At 36.2% G+C, this 22,543-nt stretch overlaps 1 pseudogene; it reads right to left on the bottom strand.

Moving 5' to 3' along the window:
- Positions 1–31: 31 nt before the first annotated feature.
- On the bottom strand, positions 32–17,105 carry LOC149233146 (uncharacterized; annotated as a pseudogene).
- Between the last annotated feature and the right edge of the window lie 5,438 nt (positions 17,106–22,543).

Below are 22,543 nucleotides of genomic sequence, written 5' to 3'. Positions count from 1 at the left end.
AAACTTGGATATTTGTCCATGCCTAGCCACATCAGTCTGAATCATTGTCTGAAATTTCCATTGCCTTCAGACCCCTTGGTTTTTGTAGTAGAAATGTAACAAAAAAATATGGAATGGATTGAGACTCTTCATAATCTGAAAAGGTTGAACACAATCAAAGAAAATGCTTGCCAAACAAAAAAGGCCCACACTAGAAGTGACCCAAATCTATAGAGAAACAATAAAGGCCATAATAGAGAAACAAGGAAAAAACAAACCTTCTTAGTACTTTTTTTCTCTCTAACTTTGTAGCGTGCCCTTGCTAAATCTGAGAGCCAACTTCCAGGAAAGAAATTCTATGTAACAAAACAAAAAGCATGTTAGATACAAGCCCTCCTTCCTTCCATGCTTGTGTACACGAAGAAAACAAAATGACAATAAATTGACAACATGTGTCCACAGTCTTTGCCACCTGTAGAAGCTTCTCAACATATTTGAGACGCTTTTTGAGTCACTGGGAAAGTTTTGTTCCTTTCATGAAAAGAAAATCATCCTCCTTTTCTTTCTAGGACAATTGCAGTGAAATTCTTGTCCATTCAAATATTTCCATATATATCTTCTTTAGAGGAACACAAGCCGCTATATCATATTGTGTGGAATTACGTGCTGCATCAGATACTCTAGTGGTTCCAATGGCATTTGGACTGAAGAAACCAACTGCTTTGGCATGTTTCTCCACAGGAGATGGTGAATGCCTATCAACCTTTTGCTGAATACCATTATTTAGAAGGTGGGCACCATTTAAATTTTCATAATTCCTAGTAGAATTGATTTTTAGTCTATCCAAATACAAAAATCAATTGGGCATGTCTAACGATAAAGTTAAATAAAAAACAAGAGAAAACAAAAAATGTGAAACCGAGAAACTTTCTGAACATCTATAATATTACTCATTGACTGCATGGTACCAACCCAATCTCTAAATTTAAACTGAAGAAGATTAGTTGTTGGTTTATGGAAGTGAAAATCAACTAACCTTTTGATGAATCCATGGCTATGTTCCCAGACCGGATTGCAAGGCCTTAAAGTGGTGCTCCTTGAATGAACCGTTACATGGGATTGCACAAGAAATTTCTATTTTTCAGATTTCGAAGCATGGCATTCACTTGTACGGATTTCCTACCATGAATACTAGAATCCTCCATCAAACTTATGGATTCAATTTTGTGGTCTCGAGGCCTCTTTTTCTTACACCACAAGAAAAAATCATCATTACCTTCATTGGGATCATTGGACGGTTAATTCCCTTCAACAAGTTACTCCAGTGGTCCAGGCACAACATTCACATTCCCATTTTTATTATCATGTTCTTACTCTTTATAGATGCCAACATTATCAGAGCTTCTCATAGATGAGGATGCTCCTTTGATCCTCGATCTGACCATGCTCATTATACCTTTTCCCTCCAAACCTTCGAGTCTATTCAAATGCTTACTACTTCCACTCTAACCATTAATATCCTTGCAACATATTTTCACAAGGGGCTTCTTCCCATTGTTGCTTGGATAATGATATAGAATCTCCGAATTAACTCCTTGATATCTACAACAAAAAAAGGTGATGAAATTTCATAACAACCCAATGACTTCTATTTAGCCCAAACAGACACCATACCTTGCAAAATACTATCCATAAATGCACACCACAGCTTCAAATACTATCAATTACCCTAAAATCCCTGGCAGATACATTAATACCATTCTTTTTTGCATTAATTACCTTTACAAGCATTACAACACAATCAAAATCTCTTGAACAAAGAAACTAATCTCAATCCTTATAATAAAACAGAAATCCCTATATATTCAACAGAAATTTACAAGCACAGACTTTTGGAGATTCCCCTATTATCTAGAATCAGATGGGTCATTTCACCATTATCCCATGAAGCTAAGCACCACCGACGGAAGCCATGGAACTTAAAGCTGCATCAGGATACAGTCTCATATGATCAGATTATTTTCCCCTGTAGCTCAAAAATGTATTCATAAACACCACTCCCTCTTCCCATGAGACCACTAACATGGGATCCCATTGAAACAACACCCATCGCAAAGACATTGTTCGAGTAAATCACGGTGGAAGAGCCAAGACTTCCTTCACAGCTTCCTCCATAACATCCCTCATCATCGTGCTGCCTTGGACTATAATTGTAATTGCGTTTTTTTTTTACTCCAATAACATATGCATAGTTTTCAGTTGAGATAATCAATCCATGGTCTCCAACACACACTAGCCTTGAGAGGCTATGAGCCAGAGTGCTTACCACTTTGATCTTTTGCTTCTTTTTCACAACTTGAGCTACAACACGTAAGATGTCGGCTTTTGTTTTGGGTGACACAGCCTTTACAGCTCTGCAAATGTTGCGATCATCCCAAATTCCTTGATAATTAAAGATTTGGCATCCTCTTATGTTGTTTTTGCATTTGACTAATAGAGGAGGTGAGAAAAATGCCTCGAAGCATACTGGAAAAGCAAGGAGAAATAGAATACTAAGAAGGGAAAGTTTGTGGCCCATCGCTACAGAGATTATTCGAGCCCTCCAACTTGGAAAATTGGTTTCAAGGTTTGATCTCGGTGCATCCCTGACATTACTACACTACCACACCTGCTTCAAAGTCAATCGAATCCCATTCGAAGCGGCAGGTTTATGAGGGTGAGCTTGCAAGCCGAAGTCTCCACTTTGAGACTTTGCCCTGAGAGCCGAATTTTTCCAGAGTGCACATAGGTGAAGAAGGAGATTGTCAACCTAGGTAATTGCAAGGAAGGACTGGACATGGTAAGCTTGCAGATCTGAGTGCTTCAAATGCCACTACCAGCCCCGGGTACTTGAGATAAATGTTAATTTTTAAGTGGAGGAAATGATGAAAATAAACACTTTTGATTGGCGAGGTGAACAGTGTTTGGTCACTCAAAGTTGGAAAAGAAAACGCCTTTCGGGTAATTATAACTCTATTTTAAATTATTATTATTAATTATAAAAAATTATGTATATATATATATATATAGATATATATATATATATATAATTCTTAGTGGTAGAGATTCATCTCCACTTTATAATATGTATAAATTTCGCTATCAACTCCACATTCAGTAATTGAAGTAATACATGGGGTTGATTCCAACCGCTACCATTATAACCTATAGGTGCTTAAGTATGCCCCTTCCGCAGAAACAGGTGAATCAGGATATATATATATATATATATATAACAAAATTATTAATGGTAGAGATTCATCTCCACTTTATAATATGCATCAATTTCACTATCAACTCCACATTTAGTATTGAAGGAATACACGGGGTTGATCCCAACCACTACCATTATAACTTATAGTTGCTTAAGTATGTCCCTTCCGCAGGCACATGTGAATCAGGGGGTTTGAACCTCGAAAAATTCTCGTATATAAGATTTCATTTTCACGGTCGTCACCAATTGAGTTTCCTTTCAGGAGCTAGTGTTGAAGGAATTACACATCTACCATTATTGAAGGAAGTTTCTCTACCAAGATGATCCAATCCTCGAGTGGGAAATGAACGAAATTGTTTGATTATCAATATGGCTCCCCTTCTACTGTGAGCCTACCTGAACTCTAATACCAACCACCTTGTCATGCGGTCAGTCACCCCATCTTCTACCTTGAGCTCTCTCCACATAGGGTTCTACTGAGCTCACCTCAGTCAAGCCTCGTGAGGCCATATCACAACTTCCATCCTCGTCTTTGGTAGCTGGAGTTTTAGTTGCACAAGTCAACATTCTTAGTATTACATGGCTACTTTCCATGTGTTGCTTTGATTGGAAAAGTTGAGCTTGTTGTTTATGTTTCTAAACTTATCTTCTCAACATGCAAATTGGAATGTTAGGTTGGCAGCAAAAGGTGTCAAAATCGCCTCTCGTGGATGTCAAATTCTTATAGCTCTCCCTGGTATGAAAATCTCAGGTATACATAAGATTTTTCTCTTAATCTTTGTCCATATATTCAATGTTGTTATACATCCATTCTTGGTTAGCTTATTCATCGTTGTTTTTCTTTTTGATCTCCCTTCACTCCTCAAGTTCTATTCCCCTCTTTTCCTTCACTAGAAATCTAGTATAGTTCTCTAACTATTTAACTTGTGGTAGTTTATTTCTTGGGGCCAAACTTCATCGAAAATTTTTCATTTGCTCGCATTCATCTTCACGGCCTCTCTACTCCCTCATGGATGGCTAGTGGCTTTTCTTTGTGGCCAAGTATGGTATGTAATCTCTGATGTTGAAAGACCCTTCTAACTGAAACGTTTCGTTGATCATTGAGTGGATCCCTCCACTGTCCATTAAGTGTTGGTCAATATAATTTCTACCAAAGGAAATCTTGTAGATTATATCAATCCTAAGGGCTGACACAGCCTTGTTAATGTTCACAAGAGAAAATCCTTCATGATATGAAATATTAATAGAGTGAATCATCGCAGAAACTTCATCTTCTCTTATGAAGCAAAACAAATCTATTCTTCTTGAGCTCAACAATTGTAAGACGCAGAGATGGGAATGTGCTTGTGCTTTTGTGGGGCAGACACATTAGAAATGATAGGATTTTGGTGAAGGAATCTTATGATCACATCACCTCCACATCCCAATCATTTTCCTTCTCTAGTATTACCTCTCTGCTATGGAAGTGGGAATCCCCCTTGAAGATCAAGTGTTTCTTGTTGTTGGTCATTCACAACCATATTCTAACTTGGGACAATTTACATAGAAGATACTTCTTTGGTCCTCATTAGTATTGCCTGTGTAGGCAAGAATTTGAGGACTGCTTCCACCTTTTTCTACACTGCCCCTTTGCTACTGAAATATGGGTGAAGGTGGCCTCCTTTTTGGGTGTCCCTCATATTAATGATGTGCCCTCCATTCACGAATGTTTCAGTCTATGGAATATCAGAGCTAAATCCCATGGAACTGTCCCCCTCTATATCTTTTGGGGGATTTGGTGAGCAAGGAATGCTCTAATTTTTTAGGGTAAACTCCTTGTGACTAAGCCTATTTCTCTAGACATTGTGGTTTTTTTCCAGGAAATTGGTCCCTTGATTCCAAAGAACTCCCTTCAATATGTCTCATATGTTGATTTGGCTAGAATTTTCCCTATCTGTTCCTTTGATGGTGCCTCTTCTAAAGGGGGTTGTGGATGTGGTGTCTCGCTACACTTGGACCCTTCTATTCATTGTCATCTCTTCTAGTATGGTGGCAGGGGGGACAATTGTAGATTTGAGCTGATTGTGTAATGGGGTGCTCTCTAGTGCTCTTCCTGGCTGGGCATTGATAATATTCTTATTTTTGGTGACTCCCTTGTTTTGATCAACTGGATTCAGGGTCGTTGCTCTCTTGAGGTTCCAGTTCTCTGCAATTGGATTCAACTGATTAGGAACATTATCTCTTCTTTCTTAGTGGTCTCCTTTCAACATGTTTATAGGGAGGAGAACATGGAGGCTGATGTGCTCTCAAAATTGGGTCTCTCCCTTTGTCCAGGGTTTATGTTCTTTGAAAAGTTCTCTGATCACAGGGGTTGTGGTATGGGATCGTTTGATATTTCATTCTCATTTCTGATGTTGTGATTTGGTCTTCTTTTTTTACGATGTCCATTTGGGTCGGGAACCCTCTAGACTCCTCTGATTTTCTTTCTTTTTGGCTCATCTGCTGTTGAGAAACTGTCCTGTGGACGATCTTCTTCTTTGATGAGTTGATCTGTAGATTCCATTGTTAACTACTTATTATGATTTGATATAGATCCATGAAAATGTAACTTTCTTTGTTATTGGAATGAAAGTCTATTTTTTTCTTCTGAAAAATAAAACATAGAGTTTACACATTTGCCTCCAATAGCAGCCATACATAGAAAGCGTGATGTCGGAGGATTTGTACCACAAGTACTTAGTGGCGCTAGAGGTAGGTATGCTGGCGAAAAACAAATCATGAGCCTTGAGGAATTCCTTGGCCATATCCGGAGAGGAGACGACTAAGGTGAGGGCGGAGTCGAGGCGTAGAGACGTGAGTGGCCCGCATTTGAGACAAAGATCTGCTAACACTTTGTGTGGAAGTTGTCCCATCATGTGAATTTTTCCAATAATTGGAAATGGAAATGGCCCCAGAGTCAATCTCAAGTTTCTTCCCCTAAAGAAGAAGGCCCATGTCACCACCAATGCAAGAAGAAGAGCAATACTAGCAAGTTTAACGTAGAACTCTAAGCTTCTTTGAACTATTGGGTCAGAACCCAGCTCAATCGCCATTGCCACCCTCCACAGGCAATTCCTAGTATTTTGAATTCAGTGTCGATGGCGGTACATGTTTGAACAGAGAGGAGCTTCCTGAAATTTTGGATTATATATATATAGCATAATAGGGATGGAATTTGATGGCAATTGACAGGTGATTTGCATTTCAAATACATTTAAAATTTTTCCCAGAAACAAGAAGTCTATTCTTTGAGTTGAAATAATAGCAAGTCATATATTTAAAAAGATTTGAAACATGATTTAGTTGGTTTCACCTTGCAAAACTTATTGTAAACCATATATTACTTAAAAAAATCAAATTTAACCAATAAAAATGTTGCAGATTTGAAATTTCTACCCTAAATGTCCATTGAAATTAAGATGAGACAAATCTGTGATAGGGATCTCATTTCTCATCAATAAGCATTATTTATATATATCCACCCCTGAAAGGCAATTAAATGCTTAACACGTGGATTTCTACTAGCTTAAGTTTGGGTACAAAGCTTTCAAGCTTTCTATCATTGCCCACATCGGAATCAATTTCTAATAGTGTACGCGTGAGTTTCTATCCTCGTGAGAATAGTAATAATTTACTTAAGGCTTTTTGATCCATCTAAATGCTGGAAAAGATAGCTATGATTATGCCATTTTTGATAATTTATTGAATGTATGATCGCTTCTTGATTAATCTAAATGTTGAAAAGAAAATATGATTATGGCATTTTTAATAATTTTTTAATAACATATTTAATTGTGATGTCAACATATTTATAAATATATTTAAAAAAATAGTAATAGAATATTTAATTGTTATGTCATGAAATATATTTATATTTAAAAAATAGTAATCGGATATGTAATTGTGATGTCATGAAATCAATTAAAAATGCTGTAAAAGTTGTATTCACTTAATTAAGAAATAAGAAGGATATGATGGCAGTGTGTATCCATTATTTAAGTGATAAATGAAATATTAATAATTATAATATTTTCTATTAGATAATAGAGTTAACGAATATATTTTCTTTATTTTCCTTTTTTCTTTTGTATTATTTTTTATAAAATAGATGATAGGATGGGAGTCCATTCAATGGATAAGAATGGACATTCGTATACGTAATTATGGTTAAACGCGTATATTCATTATTTAAATGATAAATGCAATATTAATAATCATAATATAAAATTTATAAATATATGATTAACTAAATACACCATAGAAAAGGATCAACTAAATATAATCATACAATCAACCGAGAGGGCGTTCCTGACGGTCTACACGGACCTTGCTCTTATGTTGCTAATTTGGTAGGCTCTGAGATTTTCTCGGAAGTTGGGAAAGGTCTAAGTGAACTGTTAGTCTCTCTCACTGTGATACTGTGTTACTATTTCGTTGGGCTTGCAGATATTCGTTATGCGATTTTCATTTTCTTTTCGTGGTCAATTTCCACGACAGGCGACAAAGCAAAGATTTCGAAGGGTGTTGGTTTCAAATCTTGGCAAAGCGTAAAGTGGTAATCTTAAGTGATATTGTTAATTCTCATGAGAGTTTAATGTTAAACGTATTTTTATCGGAGATTTTTGCAGAATTTCAGAAAAGAAGAGCACGACATCAATTATTTTAAGAGTCTGTATAAAGAATTTTGTGGGAACTTTTCTGCCGTAATTTTCTTTGAGAAGGTTTTTTAGGAGCGACAATGAGTTCTTCTTTGTTCAGTGCAGCTATTTGAGCAGTGTGAACAGTGTGGTCAGCAGTGAAAGGAATGCGCAATGAACAATAAGCAGTGTGAGAGTAGGGAGCTTTTATGCAGCAGAAGTATCGAGCAACGAGCAAGGAGTAGCAAATGCATTCAAACATGACAAAGGAACAAGAAATTTCAGAACATGTGGAGACAAATGATTTATGACAAGTGAAAATTGCCTCATCCGCCAAAGCTGGGAAGTGGGTTTGGACCAATGCCAAACAATATCTGGACATTTTAAAACGAAGAATAGCTCGTCTAAAATGGGAGCAAACAAGGAAGAAACAGTCTAAAAAGAAAAGTACTCGAGCCCTTCGCAAAAAGCACTCAATCAAGTCTCCTCTATAAGCACGTGGCAACAAGAAGTCGAGAGGAAAAGTCATTGGTGATTTTGCCTTATATAGTCTCACATACACACCTCTCACCTGAAAATCTGATTTTTATGTGAAAGAATTGTTAAATGCAAAACAAAGGTTGGAGGTTTTAAAACCTAAAGGGCATGAAATAGATCATAAAATTCATATAATAACGGCTGAGAACAAGGCTTTAGCAGAAAGCTATAAACTTTTAAAAGAACAAGTGGCATTGTTACAAGAAGCTCTCCTGATAGGGAAGACGAATGGTAATGCATGAAGACGGATGTGCAAAACATAAAGAAATCTGTAATGGAAAGAATAGAAGTGGTGAATGTGAAATCATTCCAGGATAAAAGGAAAATGATTGCCCAAATAAACAACCATGAAGAGAACACAAGAGAAGAAATGAAAAGAGATTCCACCAAAGTTTCGAAATCTTGGGCTCAAGTTATTAACAATTCTATTAATAAGGAAGGAGAAACAAATATTAAAGTTGACAACATGCAAGATAGTGAAGGCAAGGAAAGACAAAATAGGGCATCAAACATAATTATTAAAAGGGTGAAAGACTATGGGAAAAATGAATGTACTCTTGACCTTGCAAGAGACTTCTTGAAAGACAAGTTACTTTAGCAAGGACAAATATGCCAAGCATGGACGATGGGTAAGTTTAATAGGGAGAGAGCTAAGCCCATAAAAGTCATTATGCCTATCTTGTGTGATAAATATATCATTCTAAGCAATAAACATCTCTTGAGGGGTTCTCGTTTTTTCTTAAAAGAAGATTTAACTGTAAAACAACAGGAGGAAAGAAGGGAGGAAATTTTAAAGGTTAGTGCAGCAAGAGATGAAGGCAAGATAGCATGGATTTACAAAGACAAAGTTGTGATAGCTCGATTTGGACCTCCTTCCAAAATAGAGAACACGATGGTAATAAAGAAGAGGCAACAAAATCTTCAACAGGAAATCAGAAAACAAGGTGAGTATGGGAAAGCAAGGACAAAGACTCAAGTGTGAGTCTTGCATGTCAAAATAAATAGTAATCAAGTCATACCCAGGTTTCCTTAATATTAGTTTGTTGGAACTGCAAAGGTTACCTATGGAGACGAGGACTTGGGTTAGGGCATATTGCAGAAGATAGGGACATAATTTGCTTCATAGAAACACAATGTGAGCATGAAAGGTGCAAGACACCTCTGTTTGAAGGATAATGGAAGATGGCAGTGTGGAACAAGGCATCAGGGAATGGCAAAGGGAGAAAGAAGGTCGTCTCATTCAGTTAGAAAAAGAAGACTCAAATAAGCAATTCATTTGGTTTAAAATATCAGAAAATGGAAACTACATCAGAATTGCAACATGCTATTTTGTGTCGTAGGTTTCAAAAATATACAAAGGTAGAGGGATTAACCACAAAGATCCATTTGCAGCCTTAAAAGCGGATATTGCAACATATTCGCAGCTAGGTGAATTCCTTATAGTGGGTGATTTCAATGCTAACACTGCAAGTGAGCAGGCTAGCATTTTTTGTTGTAAAGATGATTGTGACCCTATTTGGCTTACAGAAGAAAGTAACCATGAGTGGGAAAGAATTTCAGAGGAAAAGGGCTACAATCTCTTTGGTGAACAATTGCTTACTCTATGTGGGGCCTTTGATATAGTTAGTTGTAATGGCTTGACTAGATGGGCAAAATACGGTAATTTCACTTGCAATACTTACAATGGAGCAAGTGTGGTAGATTATGTAATTTTCTCGCATGGTTTGTGTGAAAAAATGGAGAAATTTTTGATTGGAGATTAGCTGTGGGATTTGAAATCAGATCACAAGCCAATTTATTTATGTTTCTCTTAGATTGGAAAGAAACAATTGGAGTAAAAAATTCAGCGTGTCCAACAAAATCTCTCACAGGGAAGAATTCTTTTGAGCCTAGAAAATTGTAATACCTTCAAAATGATGCTAGAGAGACTCTTCGAGAAGAAGAAAATTACAATTCACAGCCTTCATAGTCATGAATTAACACATTTAATTCAATGCACACTTGCAAAGTGCAAAAGAGAAAAAAATTAAGAAGTCTGAAACAAATTGCTTTCTTGTTAATGTTTGGTTTGATGAGGAATGCAAAAAGGCAAGGAGAACGTGGAAAGAGTCAAACAAGGATAACATAAAACTCAAAGCTTACAAACAGTTATTAAGTAAGAAAAAGTCTGATTTCATGGTTTCAAAGAGGGAATAACTAATTTTCATTGGGAAAAATAATCCCAAATTATTTTGGAAGGAGCTCCAACTGAAAAAGATACATATTGGAAATAATATTACAGCTTCTAAATGGTTTGACTATGCAAGACAACTCTATGAGCAGGTTCCCAAGGTTGACCCTCCCCCGTTGGTCAATACTGATACTAAACTCTTCACGGTACAAGAGATAGAGATGGGTATCAAGAAGTTGGGTGTTGGAAAAGCAAAAGACTTAGCTGAACTCCAAGCAGAATATCTAAAGTGGGGCTCAAAGATTCTTGCACCTTACATTACAAAAATCTTCAACAACATCATACAATAAGGGCTCCCCATAGATTGGACAACTAGTCTAGCAATACCTATTTTCAGGAGTGGTGATGTCAATAATCCCTCCAATTATAGGACCATCATGATAAACCCTTTGTTTGCAAAGCTATTTGGAAGCATGCTAGAAAACAATATTAGTAAGTGGGTAGAAGAAAGAGATAAGAGTGCTAAAGGGCAAGTAGGTTTTAAACCTAAACATTCCACAGTTGATCATTATATAACTTTAAGGCACATCATTGAAAAAGTTTGGGAGAAAAAGGAAGAAGTATTTTGTTACTTTGTTGATTTCAGAAAAGCATTTGACTCAGTTCCTAGGGATAAGATTTGGCACATAATGGAGGAACTTGGGGTTCCTAAACATTTGAGAGCAGTTGTGCATAAGATGTATGAAGAGGTGAAAGTCAAAACTAGAACTTCAGTAGGGATTTCTGAAAGTTTTAGAAGTGATATCGGGGTCAAGCAAGGTTGCCCACTGTCTCCTACCCTTTTTTGTTTATATATTGACAAGCTTGAGGAGTGGTTAAATTCGCAAGGGGTGACGGTATCTATTTGGGCAAGTTTGTTATAATGCTTCTTTTGTATGTCGATGACCTTATTATGATTACTAAATTGACTCTTGGTTTGCAAGAGCAGTTACTATCCCTTGAGAATTTTTGTAGAAGTGTGGGGATGTAAGTTAATATTAGCAAAACGAAAGTAGTGGTCTTCTCTAAGAAAAGAAAACATAACCAGCATAAGTTTTACTTTGAAGACAACATTCTGGAAGAAGTTGTGGATTACAAATACCTTTGAATTGACTTCAACAGAAATCTACGCTGGAATGGTTGTAGAAAGAAAAGAACTTTGGGGGGTTGGAAATCGTTTTATGCTTTTCAAAATAGGTGTAGAGAGGCAAAGTTATGGGACTCGAAAAGCACTCAAACACTTTTTGGGATTCTAGTGATTCCGATGATTGTCTATGGTTGTGAACTACAGGCTAGCAATACATCCGACATGCAGTGGAGACAAACTAAGAAAATTCAGAAGCATTTGATTACAAACAAACTTAAGATTAAAAGTGTAGTTCCTTATGATATCTTGTTAAGTGAAACAAGGACTGCTCCTATTGAAGCAATTTCTATGGTGCGAGACATAAGGTATTTAAAAAAAATTGAGCAAATGGAAGAGGGTAGATGGCCTAAGGTTGTCTTTAATGATAAATTGTGCAAGAGCAAAAAAACTTGGATGTAGCAAAATAACAAATGGTTTAGTAAATGGGGTATTTGTTTGAATGCGTGTCCCATAAACAACACAGAGATAAAAACTTTTGTTATGGAAAAGTTCCACAAGTGTACTTGGGATAAGGAGCTAGGAAGAAAGAAAAATTACTATATTGAAGTGTTTAATCCCACTCATAGTCATCAACCAAAAACATACATAGAAGCCAATATCTCTTGGAGAGCCAAAATTCTTATTGCTTAGTTAGGGACTAATTCTCATCAACTCCATTGTGAAATAGGGCGCTCGAAAAGGCCCAACGAAGTGTGGGAGGAAAGAGTATGCATTTTTTGTTCTTCCGGAAAAGTGGAAACAAAAAAACATTTCATTTTAGAATGTGAGGCCTTCAAAGACAACAGGGAAAGTTATGCAGATATGCTGGCAGCTAGCTCTTGGGATAATCTATTTAGCGAGGGGTTTGTTGAGAAGATGAGAGCATTTATTTTGAAGCTTCACAGAAAAAAGGTCTAATACATCAAGCAATCTGTCCCATAGGCTATCTTTAGCCTCATGGACGTTAAAATAATTTCTTTCTTTCTTCTTCTTCTATATTTTTTTATATTTGTTTATTTAATTTATATTATTTTTTATAAAAAAATATATTTAAGATTTTTAAATTATTTATATATTTAAAACTAATTATGACATGTTATGATTAATTAAATGTTAGACTATGGTATACTATTTTTATGTATATATCAAAGTTTAATATAATTGACCTGCAATGTTTAATTATGTGTTATTAAGAGTTGGTTTTCTTACGTTTGGTTGTGAATATTGTTCATTTGGAATTGAGAAAAACAAATGAAGTGTATTATTAAAACACTTACTCTATAGAGGTTTTAGAGGGGGTTTAGCTATAGAAAACCAAAACCCAAAACAATTATTTATTCAAATTAAATAGGTAATGGAATTAATTTCATAAGTTAATGTGCTCAATGGTACATGAAGTAAATCAAAATACTAATTGTTCTGGTATAATTTATAACATTGATGTATTGGTTCTCGACCTTGATACCAACAATTCAAATACATGTTGTCTTGACTGGAAAATTTGTCATAAAAAAACCTTTAGCATTAAAATTATCATGTAGAAGGTCGATAACCAATACATCATTGTTAGAAATTAACCATTAAAAAAAAATTGTCATTGAGAAACCATGGAACAATATCTACACTCATTCCCCACACAAAATGTAACAACCCTTTTTACCACACCCCTTGATTATAAATATCCCTTTGTAAAATTTGGGACATCTGTAAATTTAAGTGAACATGAATTGATGGTTGGCTAAAGGGAGGGACACAAATTATTTTCAGGTTGACTTCATGAGATGACAGGGTAAGTTTCAAATTTCATTTCGCTGAATATGTTGTGTATCTTTGGCACAACACATCATATTGGTCCAGAGCAGTGGGGGCACAACTTAATTTTCCCTATTAGGCCTACAAACAAGAGGGATTTGAGTTCACTCCATGTGGCCATAAAACTAGTAAACTGTTAACAAGCTTAAATAATTCCAGCCATGGCCATAAAACTTCCAAATTAAGGCTTTAACATGTATTTAATCTGCATTCCTTTTACAACACACTAGCTAAACATGAAATCCTCAACAACGAGATGAAATGATAGACATCTCAAGCGACCGAATTGACAGTCATGTGCAGTAAGCTTAAGGAAAAGACTTCGAACCGTGGATTGTTAACCTAAATCTTTAGATCCATGGAAGCCTGGTAGGATACACTATTTAAATCAATAAATCTGACTTTAAATTTGAAATTATTATATATTGACAGTCATGTGCAGTAAGCTTAAGGAAAAGACTTCAAACCGTGGATTGTTAATCTAAATCTTTAGATCCATGGAAGCCTGGTAGGATACACTGTTTAAATCAATAAATCTGACTTTAAATTTGGAATTATTATAAATTGAGCGAACTCCTTTCTATTGTTAAAAGAAACAGGTAAAATGACGACTCTGATAATAAAAAAATTGCTCAATATTCAATCACGCCCATTTCCAAATCCAAATGTGTTGGTAAAATGCGCGGTCATAATTATTTTCAGGTTGACTTCATGAGATGACAGGTTAAGTTTCAAATTTCATTTCGCTGAATATGTTGTGTATCTTTGGCACAACACGTCATATTGGTCCAGAGCAGTGGGGGCACAACTTAATTCTGCCTATTATGCCTACAAAGAGGAGGAATTTGAGTTCACTCCATGTGGCCATAAAACTAGTAAACTGTTAACAAGCTTAAATAATTCCAGCCATGGCCATAAAACTTCCAAATTAAGGCTTCAACATGTGTTTAATCTGCATTCCTTTTACAGCACACTAGCTAAACATGAAATCCTCAACAGCGAGATGAAATGATAGACATCTCAAGCGACGGAATTGACAGTCATGTGCAGTAAGCTTAAGGAAAAGACTTCGAACCGTGGATTCCAAACTTCCATTCCACCATCCACAAAACATCTACTGAGCAGTCCCAAATTAGCCGGCTACTAAAGAAAACCCATTCAAGCCATTGCTAAAAAGCTGCATGTCTCAATCAGTCAACAGAGTCGGAGGTGTCCCCGAATTGTACCTGGGTGGCGAGCTGCAGAGCGGGAGGCGCCGAGTCGAGGAGAAAGGTGAGTGAGCAGCGCACGATTTTGCAATTCCTCATTTCGAATTGGAAATGGCATTAACTCTCCGCGGCTCGGTCCGATCTGTCAGGGAATGTCAGGAACGCCAGCGCAGATCCTATCTTCGTCAGGAAATGTTAGGATTGCCAGGGGAGGGTGGCGGAGGGCGGAGGGATTGCCAACGGCCAGAGCTGGACGATTTTTTAGGCGGCAACGGAAACCGGGCTATTCCTCCTTAGACTACTCCGATTTTTAAGATGATCTTATTAGAATTGCAGAAACAGACACCGATGCTTCAAGGATGCGATAACTCCATTGAAATGCAGTTGTCGACTTTTTGAAAACCACCTTTCCGGCGGGTTTTTCCGGTCGAAATCCGGCAGGAATTTATTGGAATCGCAAGTTTGATAGCTAGTTTCTGCACAATGAAACCGTGCCAGGGTTTTCGAGGGTGCTGAATCCAAATATGCAGTTAAAAAACCATTTTAACTGCAACAAATCAAGATTTAAACTCAATTTCTTTCACGGATTCCGTCACCGAAATCTCCAAAAAATCGCATTATAGACAACTCCCGTTGAAATCATTAAGATGAGGCAGATCTGTAATAGGGATCATTTCCCATCCGCAAGCATTATTATATATATCCACACCTGGAAGGCAATTAAATGCTCAACATGTGGATTTCCACTTGCTTAAATTTGGGTACAAAGCTTTCTATCCTTGCCCACTTCGCAATCATTCCCTATTTGTAATAGTGTACGCGTTACTGTGAGCAGGGATGGAATTATTTCGAAATCAAATACATTTAATTTTTTATATAACTTTACAGAACTATCAATTTTTTATTCGGCAGGGAAATAATGGTTTTCAGAATGAATTGATTTTGAAATCTAAATTAACGAAAAAAAATATTTATAAAAGTTTTAAATATTTTTTTTCCAAGATGATTTATTTGAGTTTTTATGTTTTTAAAAGGAGGGGAAGAAACTTCAAATTAGCAAGTGTCCAAATGTTTACAATTATTGTGTCAATAGACAGCAACCCATTATATAACTTGTGGGTCAAACCCAGATAGAAAGGTTAATAACATACCGTCCCAACCACACGAGATATCACCCCGAGTACCATTTGAATTCTTATTTTGCCATCATTATATTGATGTATTTTGCAACGCAGCAAATTTCATAACGATGAATCGTAATTATTCTCAGTGTTTTTCCATAGTCATTGTCCTCCGTAATTTTCCCTATTATTCTGAATTAAATTTCTGAGTTCCTTCAATGTTGATATAGTACAGACGAGTGTTGCCTAACTTAGGACCATCCGACACCTGCCATTGAAGAACTAAAAAACTATTTATTTGTTTCTTTCCTGCTTGTTTCTTGAAGCATAACAATGAATCGTGATTGTCCTCGTGATTGTCCTTCGTTGTTTTGAACGATATTTGTGCGCTTTTTTCAATGTTGATATGGTACAAACGAGTGTTGCCTGGACCATCTTACACCTTTTGTTGAAGAACTAAAAAAATAATTTATTTGTTTCTTTGTGGCTTGTTTCGTGATAGTTTGTAAGTCAGCAGCAGGTTGCAATTTTTCGGGCAAACGTTAGGAGCCTTTTCACCCGTAAAATACGTTTTAAGTTTTTAAAAGACCACTTATGGTTAAGTGTTGTGAAATGTGAAGAACGTATTTTTGACGGGTTAATTTTTTTGAAAAACGTTATCAATATCTTATCTCGCACCATTCCATTAGTCAAAGAGTTTTTCTCTTGGAAAGAATATACTATAGTTTCGGGATGGTAATGTTGATCAAATATGGAATGGTTTGGTCAGCAAATCAACGATTTCCGGGATCTGTGCATGGTCCCCCTGTCTTTCCTTTCTTTCATCTTCGGATTCTAACAATAGCAAACCCAACGAATGTTGATTTCTCCGTATAATCGAGTTCATGAATCAATATTCCAAGTGTTGTTGCGTGTGATAGTAGAATTCTTCCATTCTTTGATCATTGGAAACTGTAAAACTGTTGACACCCTGAATGATAGTTTGATTAGAAGAAACTTCTTCAAACTCATTGGCCTCTGAAGCTAATGTACCTGGTCCCTTGAAGAAATATTGCAACAAAAAATCTGTTGAATAATCGCATAGAGGCAAAATCAGACTCTAGAGATGATAGCTCGTTCAAATCTGGCAAATTTTTGGCTAAAAGAGTTGCATCTGCTCCATGATAATAGAAAGGTGGAGATCTCTCCAATGCTAACGACGACATAGAGATGGTAGAGATTCTACTTTCTTTGAAAAATTAAGGACATTTTGCCCGTAAAATTCCCTCTGATTGGGCAAGGTGCCAGATTCCAACCTTGTTGAAGGGAAACAACGGCCCACAAGAGAAGAGAATGAAGTGGTGGTTGTATGCGAGTTGGGTTTCGAACTTTCAATGAAAACAGGTCTGTTATAGGAATAGCCCTGAAACCAAATACTAATATAGTAGAGGCATTTTGTATGAGTCTGAAGATTCTGCATACAGGGGTGGGTTCTTTGTATCAAGAAGTAGAACAATCGACCCAAATTAATATCATTATTGCTGGCATTGCTTGTTCCATGAATTCCTTGGGTTTTTTTTAATATTCTATTGACTCCATTGGTTATACATGCATTTACTTATCATTTACCTATCCATTATCATGGTTTCCCTTAATTATTGGTTTGGAAAAATCCAATCTATGGAATGTTTGGATAATAGATTTGAATTACTACACATGTAATTCGTATTATATTTTTAATGTTTAGAAGAAGGGAATTACTCACAATGATTTGTACCATCTTTTAACAGATTTTTGTTTTTCCACATTGTGGGAAAGTGGGCAGTGAAGCCTTTTATAACTTTCGTAGACTCTATTGCTTAATCACCTCGCTAATCATGGGGCACCCATTGTTTTAAATACAATTGTAGGACAACTATGTTGTAGAAATTCTACTTTGCAATGCTTGGATATATGCCTTCACATTTATTTTTCCAATGACAATTTCTTATGGCCTTAATATTCAAGTACTCATTCTTTTATAAGTATATAGATATATATCAATTTTTGATATTTTCATGCGAGTAAAATAATTAGTTATAGTTTTTGTACCATATTCTCCCAGATTTTTTAGTTTGCACTTTATTGGTAAATGGAGAGTGAAACACTATACAATTGTTGCAGACTTTGTTCCTTAATCATCTTTCTAATCATGGATACTAATTTTCTTATAAATAATTGTAGAATAACTTTGTTTCAAAAATTCTATTTTGCAAGCCTTGGTTATACTTCTCCACCTCTACTTTTGCAATAGTGAACTTTATTTCAGTTTTCTATTTATGGTAGGCCACTTTGACATTGGTGAACCTTTTTTAAGTTCTCAATTTATGAGAGGTCAAAACATTCACAGATCCATGCTTCTATATATATATATATATATATATATATATATATGATCATTCAATATCGGTAAAAGAATTAATCATCATAGTTGGTGAATAATTTAGCGCTCATTCGTCCACCTTCTTTTCCATTTGAGAACATTGTGAATAGATTTATTGTTAGTAAATATATTATGAGTTGAACCCAAACAAAAATGGGTGACTCGGGCCAACCCTACTACATCAGTGATCCACCATCCCTCAAACCCTGGTCCTGACTACTCGAGCTACTGAGTTGTTAATATTGTTGCCATCTTGAGACCAAAAGTGTGCACTTTGGCTTCTGTGGCACATTTATCTCTTTCTTTGGTGTTGAAGAAATCAATTTTAAATACAATAATGTAGATATGTCACCTTGGATTTTTTTTTTTTACAAAACCATCTAGAAATTGCTTTGTTTGGCTCTTTTTATGCTTTGGCAATTATTACGAATAGAAGCTATAAATTTGTCGATAATTTTTTTTAATGTATTTTTACTCTTAGGCTTCAAAGTTTTAGGCTTTCTCTATTTGATTTTGTGCCACAAGTATTGTAAACTTTCGATTTTTCATGGGTAAATCTATTTAGGCCCCTTTTGATTTGTTGATGTGACTTGAGGTGCATGTTACATATGAATGTTCTGGCAAGTCCCGCGGTCAAGGACAATAAGTGATGGAGATTTTAGTGTGACTATTCATGAAATTTCAAACTAAGATTCATGATTCAATAAGTCTTTTCTGTCTTATGGTCATTTTGTTTCTTTACTTATAATAAATATGTGAAAAATTGTAACATAATTGTAATATTGAGGGGTAATATTTTAATCAAATATTCATTGGTGAAGGGTTGATTTATTATTAAGACATCACTTTTTAAGGGAGAAATTTTAAACATAACATTTCTTGATGGGCAGCATAAAGACACAAAACATCAAAAAAAAAATTGTCTGACATGTAAAAGAAATCCAAATTCCAACCCTGATCCTCACTCTCACATTTCAGTGAGAGATGAATCCAAATTCCAACCCTCATCCTCACTCTCACATTTTAGTGAGAGAGGAGATTTCTATTAGAATTAATGGAGATTAGGTGATTATTCTTACATAGTTATGATTGTGCTTTTCTTGGATATTCAATTCCTATTATTTAGGGATTTCTTTTACTATCCCTAACAAAATGTATCTATTTATTATTGGAGTTTAATGTGAAGCCCAAGCGGGTGCATTTGCTTGTAGGAGCTCCTGGTGATCAACACTTTTAAGCTCCTCTTGTGTTGTTTGCCAATTCATGTCTTCCATGTGCAACTGTTGACATGGTATCAGAGCTGCAGGAAGGAGAGGCATGTACGCTGAGTTGAGGAACGCGAAATCGTCGCAGGAAGCTGAAGAGTAATTGCGACGTCATCGCAGGGAGTTGAAGAATAGTCGCGACGACTCTCTTAGAGACTGCGAAATTTTTCCTTTGACATCGTCACATTTTTTTGGTGTACACCTCCGACTAGTCACGAAAAGGAGGTGAACAGTGGTAATGATTGTGTTCTAAGCTTGGAAAAGCAGTGGCTACGGTGGTTAAAGACTGCATTTGTTTGTTGTGTTAAATTTGAGGAGAGGAGATTAAATTTGTGGCTTCACATCACATTGCCAAAGGTGAAATTTTTTTACTGTAAAGTATTTACGCATTTTTCCTAAAGCAACTCTTTATTTTAAAGCTTCACATGGATTTTATTTTTACCCACTCTTTTTTACATTAAAGCTTCACGTGGATTCCTGAATTTGGGAAGATTTTTTAATTAAAGATTTTAATTCTTTAATTAAAAACAAAAAGGAATTTGATTATTTTTTGAAGGAACCCTTATTTATTGAAAAAAGGGTGTGTATTTTTGGAGTGATCTTTTTTAAAAAGAAAAAGAGGATCTGGAATTCTTTTGAAGTGAAATTGGAGGAGGGAAATTTTTTTTGTGAAGGAAATTTGCAGTGAACAGGGAATTTTTTTTAACATTTGAGGTTTGCTCAAATTGTTGAAGATTTTTATTCATTCAAGATGAATAATCAAATTGTTGAAGCTTATCTCAATGAGAGTAATAAGCTTGATGGGTCCAATTACACAAATTGGAAATTTAAGCTCCAGACTCTGCTTGAGGAATAGAATGCTTATAGCATTGCCACCGGTGATGAAGTCAAGCCGACTACTGAAACTGGTGGATTGAATACAACAATACAAGACTGGGAGAAAAGGGAGATGAAGGCAAAGGTGTTACTCAAGTTATCAGTTAAAGATTGCATCATCCCTCACATTCAAGATTGCAAGACAACGAATGACATCTGGACAATTCTCAAAGATATGTATGAGATCAAGAACACCAGTCGAACTCTGTACCTCAGGAAGAAGCTTCTCTCAATAAGATGGAGGAGAATGAGTTTGTTTCTTCATCGATATCCCAGATAAAGGAGGTTAAGGATAAACTAATTGATATCGGTCAGACTGTGGCAAATGATGATCTGGTGACGATCACCATGAATGGCATGACAAATGATTATCAGATGTTTATAACTGGATTGAATGCAAGAGAAAAGCCTCCAGGCTTTGAAGAGCTCACTGGGATTTTTCTTCAGGAAGAGGAAAGGAGGTTGTCTCTCAAACCCCAAAATCCAGATCTTGCATTGATGCCCAAGTTCAAGCCGAAAGCGAAAGTAGTGGTCAATCACAGGAGAGGCAACGCATCAAGAAAAATGACATCACAAGGTATGAACTCTAATAAACATGACTCTGCTCCTAAATGCTTTTATTGTGGTAAGATAGGCCATATTGCTAAATTTTGTCATAAGAAAAAGGCAGATGAGGAGAGGTACAAGCAGAGAAGACATGTAGGTCATTTGGCTGATGTAGATATAGATCAAAATCAGGATGTCAGATTGTTTATGGCTGAGGCTAAGACTGCTCTAGCTACTGAGGAGGATGAATCAGATATTTGGTTTGTAGATTCTGAAGCCTCCTCACACATGACAGGTAAAAAGCAATGGTTCAAAAATTTTAGAGAATCCAACACTGGAGTAAAAGTATACCTTGGAGATAATAGAGGATACGAGATCAAGGGACATGGAGATGTTCTTGTTACTCTGCTTGATGGAAAGATCAAGAATATATCTGATGTGTGGTATGTTCCTGGTATTAAAAAGAACCTGATTTCTGTGTCAAAGATTACAGATCAGGATCTCAAGGTAGAATTCTTTAAATCGTATTGTATTATTAAAGATTTGTTGGATCAGATGAAGCCTATTGCTATAAGTATTCGTATAGGAGGACTCTACAAACTGGATGTGAAGAGTACGCCACAACAAGCCTTGATGTCATCAGATAAGTCTGTTGAAAATTTGTGGCATCAGTGACTTGGGCATATCAATTTCAGTGACCTTCTTCTGCTGCAGCATAAAGGTATGGTAGATGGTCTTCCTGTTTTAAAGAAGTTGCATATTAATTGTGAAGCATGTGCATTCGGCAAGTAGCATAGAGATGAGTTTCCTGCCATTAAATATAGAAAACAGAGGGACATACTCGAACTTGTACACTGTTATGAAACCAGCTCAAGAAAAGATAGAAAAGATAGATCAACGCCTTAGAATTCAGCCTCTTCGAGGGGGCAACCTCCTTTACATTACATAAATGAACAATTCTTGGATGATACAAATGACAAAACCTCCTTTCTATATATAGGAGTCTAAGGAGTCACAATATAATCCAGCCGACCTAACAATAATAATATAAAGCCACAAAAATAACAATAGAGGGATTCTATGGGGCACAGAAATAACAATATGGGGGTAATAGGGGCACAACAATATAAATAAGGGGTATAACTACAATAGTAATGGGGTAATCACTAGTATTATAGGGACCCAACATGCCCCTCTCCTTCAAAAAAGTGTTGTCCTCAACGCTTGAGTAGTTCTGGATACTTCTGCATAAAATTCTCATCCTCCCATGTGGAATCTTCAGCGGATAAGTTCTTCCACTTGATAAGATACTCTGAAATTGATCGATTTCGTAGCTGTCGAGTTCTTGTTTCTGTGACTGCTTCCGGTTCCAATATAATTTTTCCTTCCTCGTCAAGTTCTGGCAATATTGTTTGAACTGGGAGCTTGTCGCCTATAACCTTCTTTAAACATGAAACATGGAAAACTGGGTGCAATCGAGAAGCTGCAGGAAGCTCCAATTTGTATGCCATAGTACCAATCTTTTCCAACACCTTGTACGGACCATAATACTTTG

The sequence above is a fragment of the Pinus tabuliformis genome, chromosome J, assembly GCF_031772625.1.
Source record: "Pinus tabuliformis cultivar Carrire ecotype Pingquan chromosome J, CPIR1, whole genome shotgun sequence".
Lineage (NCBI taxonomy): Eukaryota > Viridiplantae > Streptophyta > Pinopsida > Pinales > Pinaceae > Pinus > Pinus tabuliformis.
Note: the sequence above shows the minus strand (reverse complement) of the source record. Positions and strands in the feature narration are given on the sequence as shown.